The 6,428-nt window shown below is 37.8% G+C and overlaps 1 long non-coding RNA gene across 1 annotated transcript; it reads right to left on the bottom strand.

Moving 5' to 3' along the window:
* Positions 1-3,019: 3,019 nt before the first annotated feature.
* LOC143175389 (uncharacterized) lies at positions 3,020-4,407 on the bottom strand. Its single transcript, XR_013000186.1, has 3 exons — positions 4,352-4,407; positions 3,207-3,451; positions 3,020-3,107 (listed from the first exon to the last, which is right to left on the bottom strand). It is a non-coding gene; the product is annotated as an uncharacterized LOC143175389 (long non-coding RNA).
* Between the last annotated feature and the right edge of the window lie 2,021 nt (positions 4,408-6,428).

A 6,428-nucleotide genomic window follows, 5' to 3' on the forward strand; every position in this document is an offset into this window, starting at 1 on the left:
AGTACCTTCGCGTGACGTCATGGACATTCCGCGTGCCTCGACCGTAGCAGGTAAAAACCTGTATGAAGCGCCTTAACCCTAATAAACATGCAAAGAGTAAATATCTGAAATGTAAAAATGCTAATCCTCGAACAGCTGAGGATGGTTGTTGAAGGTAATGGTCGATGGCTTCATAAAGTTATTTGAGCTACGATCCCTTGCAAGATTTAGAGGAACGTTGACGTAACGGTGTTTCAGTTTGGGACACCGAGCGTCAACACTGTTTGTGGTTGATTGTTTGCTTTGGTTCATTTAATTATGAACAGTATAAAAAACAATTCTCCTTCAATCCCACTAAATGCATACCAAATCCTTCTTCGGGTGTAAATTGGCTTTCGCACTGGTTGTAGGGGCATCACTGCGCTTGGTCCATGATCTTTTACGCTTAACGTTGTTATAGACAATCCATTTTTTATTGTCTGTAACTATGCGTTTAAAAAATGGATCGATTTCGTTGCGCTTCAATAGAGAATCGCAAACAAAAATTCGATCTATTACAATTTCTTCCGTTATCTCAGGCGGCACTTATATGTCGTTCTTACTAACCATTTCACGTTTGCATTGTTGACTGGTTGATTCTAAGAATTTATTTGACCTCTCAAGTTATTCTACGCAGGTCGTTTTCAATTAGCGCCAATATTTCATCGTTATCAGCCTTAATCGTCAAGAACGTGGTGCATCACTAACATTAAAATTGTTTTCACGAAACTGTCTGAACCACTTACAGCACATGATACACGGAAATAAAAAATCATAATCATTTATCTTTTACCATTTTTACTGTTTAACAAACTTTAAATAACCCAACCAAACCACACAATTTTCTTACAAATACCATCTGCAGTTCCTTTTGTCAAACGCCATCACAACTTTACATGCGTGAAATTGATCTTATTTCGATTTCACAACTATTATACAATATATATTTGAATATTCAGTGTAAAGTATTGTTTATTTTAGCAAGATTTATTTAACTATTTGAAAATAAAAGAATATGTAATACAATCTAATCTTTTCTTGCAATATACGTTGGTCTTTCTTCCAACATTCATTTGCTATAGTCTCTCAACTATATGGATTTTCCTTTGTTTCTTATTTGCCATGCTTGCTTTTCTCTTTTCTTCTCTGTCTATACTTCTATCAGCTTTTCATTTTTCATTCCTGCTTTTCATCTGCTCAGTCGTATTACCTCATAAAGTTTATCTAAATCCTTCCCCCAATTTGTTTCTTGCCATTCTTCCTTACCAGCCTCTTTTGTGCATGCCTTTAAGATCCGATGTTCTTAAACCTGCTCCTTCATAGACCACCATTCTTTTCTTTAATTTTAATTTGCTTTACGAAAAAAGTTCAACATAAGCATAATTTAAATTACGACATTTTTAAAATCGCGAAAGTGATGATATCGATGAATCTTAAAATGGATAAAAGCTCTACTAAACTGGGTTTTATAATAGTGTGACTGCGTGTAGATCTTGAGTGGCTGAAAGAATGCGAGGAAGAGTGTCTGGTACGGAGCGACTGGACCGTGAGGAAAGCGTGTACGTGACGGCATGAATTTTGGCTGTGAACGAAAGGTGCGAGTGAGAAGGGTGCAAGTGGAAAAAAGACAGAGCGAATGGGGATGCGTATGAAAAGCGAGTAGAAATGCGTGCCCGGCCCAGTTGAGCGTGATATTTTGAGCGAGACATAGAGTGGGACGTTTTGCATTAGCGAGTAACAGTTAGCGAGTCAGCGAGTTATAACAGAATAAAGTATTTGTTATTGTTATCTAGCGAGTCTAATTCTTTCTTTTTATTCCTCATCACGGCAACACGTGGGATTGTAATAAAATTAATCCTACAATATGAAAAGGTGTAGTACTATATAAAAATATAAAAATTTATAAAACTATATAAAACTGTATTACCCTACATGAAAAGGTGTAATACTATATACAACTATATAAAACTGTATAAACAGTATAAAACTGTATAAAACACTGTAAAAAGCTGAAATACTATATAAAACTATATAAAACTATATAAAACTGTATAAAACTGTATAAAACTGTTTAAAAATGTGTAATACTATATAAAACTGTTCAAAATAATATAAAACTATACAAAATTATACAAAACTATATAAAAGTATATAGTAAAACTATATAAAAGCTTAGACGAAGCAGTTTCTCATCTTAAATAAATATAACTAGACCAAAATAGATTTTCATGTACAGGAAGTAGGTTACACTCCATCCAATGTGTCTTATATTCAACGATTGTATACGTCTTAATGGCCGTAAGAGGACGCTACTGGGTGATGTGTCTTATATTGTACGTTCGTATACCTCTTAATGGACGTACGTGGACCCCACTGGGTGACATTTTAACTCAATCTGACACAAGAAAGGTATACAAAGCACTTTCTCGTATTAACTAAGTCTACCTAGGGCAAAATGCAGTTTTACATATAGCAAGTACGGTCCGCTCCATTCGATGGGTAAAATGTCGTACGCTTGTATACCTCTTGGTGTCCTTACGCGTACGTTACTGGGTGACGATTTCTCTCAAACTGACACAGCAAACAGTATACAAAGTAGCTTCCCATATCAAGTCAGTCAACCTAGATCAAAATACAGTTTTACATGTAGGAAGAAGGATACACTCGATTCAACGTGTCTTATATTGTTCATTTGTTTAGCCCTTAATGGACGTACGTGGGCGCTACACTAGATACCGTATACAAAGCTGTTTGTCATAGTAAATAGCTCTATCAAGGGCAAAATACAGTATTAAATATAGGTAGAATGGTACACTTCATTGGATGTGTCCTATATTGTACGTTTGTATACATCGTAATCAGCGTATGTGGACGACGCTGTGTGACGTTTTTACACAAACCGACACTGGAAATGGTATATAAAGCAGTTTATCATATTAAATAAGTGTAACTAGAGCTAAATAAAGTTTTACCTATAGGAAGATGGATATATCCCATTCGACGTGTCTTATATTGTACGCCCATATACCTCTTAACGGCCGTTCGTTGGCGCTACTAGGTGACATTTTCCCTCAAACAGACACTGGAATCTGTACACAAAGTAGTTTCTCATATTAAATATGTCCACGTGGAACAAAATACAGTTTTACGTATAGGCAGATGGATACAATCCATACGATGTGTCGTACATTATACATTTGTATACTTCTCAATGGCCGTACGTGGACGCTACTGGGTGACTTTCTCTCTGAAACTGACACCGGAAACGGTGTACAAAGCAGCTTCGCATATTAAAGAAGTCCACCCAGTGCAAAATACAGTTGTACGTATAGGAAGAAGGATACACTCCATTCGATGTGTCTTACATTCCACATTTGTATACCTCTTAATGGGCGCACTTCGACTCTACTAGGTGTCGCTTTCACACCAGCAGCTACTGGAAATATCACAATGTGATAAATGCTCGTGTGAAGTGTATGAATGAGAATGTGAACGATATGACGGTTGGGAAGAGGTGGACCAGCAAGAGTGTTGAGTGGGAAGGATATATGAGTGAGTTGAAACAGTATACTGCGGTGAATGGAATGAATGTGAGAGAAAGTATTTGAGAGGAAGAAAAATATTTAACGATAAATCCCAAGGATTGTAAATATTTTTGGATTTCTGAGATTAGCTTTATAGACCTCTTCTTAGGAATGGATGCGACGAACTTATGACTCTAATTTCAAATGTAATGAGGATTGTCGTTGCTCGATGCAGTAGTAGTAGTAGTAGTAGTAGTAATAGTAGTGGTATTCGTATTATAATGTATCAACAGATACTGTAAATAAGGTTTTACAACACATCGGATTATAAAATTCTTCGTCGAACATGTAGTCGTATCGTCATTTCTTCCCCCCGAAAATCGATTGGATATCCAGACTGTAAATGACTCTCGCCGGCGTTTCCAAGATTTTATATCCTGGCGGAACCTTGGGTGAGAATTCGTGAATCGAATGAACTCGTTTAATGTCATCATAGACGTTGTTGGCGTCATTGCATTCTACCCAAATAATGTTCATGTTAATAATATTCACAGGTATATCCGACACGCACCATGTGTTCGGTAATAACACGCGATTCGCAAAAAATCCCAAAATGGAACCAACATTATCGGGTTTTGTAAAGTTTATTCTGAACACGCATCTAAGTTCGCTTTTCATATTGCTGTTATTTGCTCTTAAAATTATGGGATATTCATCGTTATGGAGAAAGTTAATCGTATCGTTGCGTGGATATCGCTTTGAAATTTCACTTTTCAAATTTGTCTCGATCGCTTCCAGTTCTTACGTACCGTTTGGAATGGTTTTCTCCTCGTCCTTGCCGCCGAAATAGAACTTGTTGTCTTACACATTCTAACTGATGTTCGGTATCGCGTAATAGCTCATTCGCTATTGCTCAAATCTATAAATAGGACTACATGGTCGACAATACAGCTCCCCTGCTTGTTAATCTGAACGTGCTTGATATTATTCTCTGTTTTCCTTATTTTCTTCGCAAGATACATGCAATACGGTAGTTTTATGTAAGAATTATATGAGAATTCGGTATTCGGTCCGAAATAACGAATCAGTTCGACCGGCAGACGAAGGTTTCCGAAACTTGCGAAATATTTTACACGCGATTCATTTTTACATACGGTACCCAATGTGTTCCCCGACCACAATTACTATCCAGATTAACTATAGCAAGTTCATTCGTCCATGGTTTCTTCGGCAATTCAAGTCGCATGAAAACACGGCGAAAATGCGGTAACTTCTTACACATAGCTTCTAATTCGATGTTCGTCATTGATTAATTTTTTTCGTTATCGAAGTTTGTTTTTTTCTTCTTTTTCAAACATTTTCCACTTTTATACGGAGATAGATACGACTTGTGACTCTCCATAAAACGGTTGCGTCGTTGCAATTCTTTCAATTCCTTCCTTGCCGACTTCGCATCGTTTATCGTTTCAATCACATATGAGACACCGCCCGACAACGTTCCTATGGTTGACAAAACAGGCAAGAGGACCGGTGGAAAACCGCCGCGTTTAGCGATCGGTAGGATCCTTGTACTATTTCTCTTCTTTTCATGTTGTTGTTGCTTCTTTCTCGGTCCCATACTTAATTTCGTTTCGGCTTTCATGATTGCCCATACAGCACCTGCTGATAATTTCTCGCCAATTGAAGTGTCCTTAGACGTTATGCTTTGGAGTGCCCGATCAGCTAAAATCTTATCTGCTTTATGACCTTCTTCGATATCAGTGTGTTTCCAATACTCGGTATCGTACTCTCAACAAACCTTGTCCAAAGTATTAATTCTCTGGTCGCAAAACAACAAAACTGGAAATCTCGATCCAGACTGATATCGGAAACACGGTTGTTTTCTCCACAATTTACGGTGAGAAGATAAAAAGAAAATGCGATTCGTGGAACAGTTATTAAACATTTCCATTCCAACGTCCCGAAGCTTCAATAATTATAAGATGATCAGGAAACACGGTTCGTTGTTACCAAACAGCGTACGTTGTATGATAAAAGGACCATCTGCATGTCCGAAGACGAATGTCATGGTCAGCATATTGGAGAGTGCGAACGGCTTACGATTTGAAAACGTTTGCGTGAACTCAAAGTCATTGTATCAACCTGAATATCAATACTTGAGCAAATTGTTCGCATCCCTGGGAGAGGATGTGGGATATTTCGCCTTCTCGGATAACACGGACGTGATCTCGACCGTAGAGACTCGACCCAATTCGATATTCATATTCGACGATGTAGCCTCTCACAAAAAGGATGTTATGAAGAATACTTTGCGATGGGCAGGCATTCACATTTTGGGATTGCTTTTCACAGATTGCTTCTACCTTTTGCAGTCGTACGCGAGAATACCGAAACATATGATTCGCGATAACGTTAATCTGTTGATTCTTTTCAAACAGGATGCTATAAATCTCCGATATGTACGACGATCATGTAAACACCGATATGACGTTTGAAACATTTAATGTGTTGTGCTCCAAATGTTGGCAACAAAAACATGGATTCCTCGTAGTTGATAAAGACAGCCCCATAAGTTACGTCGTTTCAGGCGTGGATTTAACGAGTTCGTCTTGTTGTAACCTGTACAGTTGCTTGCCGAGAGCGGTGGGAAACGCATATTTAGTTTTTTTTACTGTTCATCTGTCTACTTTTCTGTTCATCTGTCTATTTGGCTGCCATACATAAGAAGTATTTGATATTAAAACTAGGAGAAATTGGTACCGAGGCAGGCTTGCAGTCGAATTTACGACCAATCGTGGAACCGCTGAAACAACTGGTTCAAAATACAGAAGTAATGTTTACCAATGAAAGATCGAATATCAACGAATCGCTACCTGACCCATCGAC

This window comes from Nomia melanderi, unplaced genomic scaffold (assembly GCF_051020985.1).
Source record: "Nomia melanderi isolate GNS246 unplaced genomic scaffold, iyNomMela1 scaffold0078, whole genome shotgun sequence".
Taxonomy (NCBI): domain Eukaryota; kingdom Metazoa; phylum Arthropoda; class Insecta; order Hymenoptera; family Halictidae; genus Nomia; species Nomia melanderi.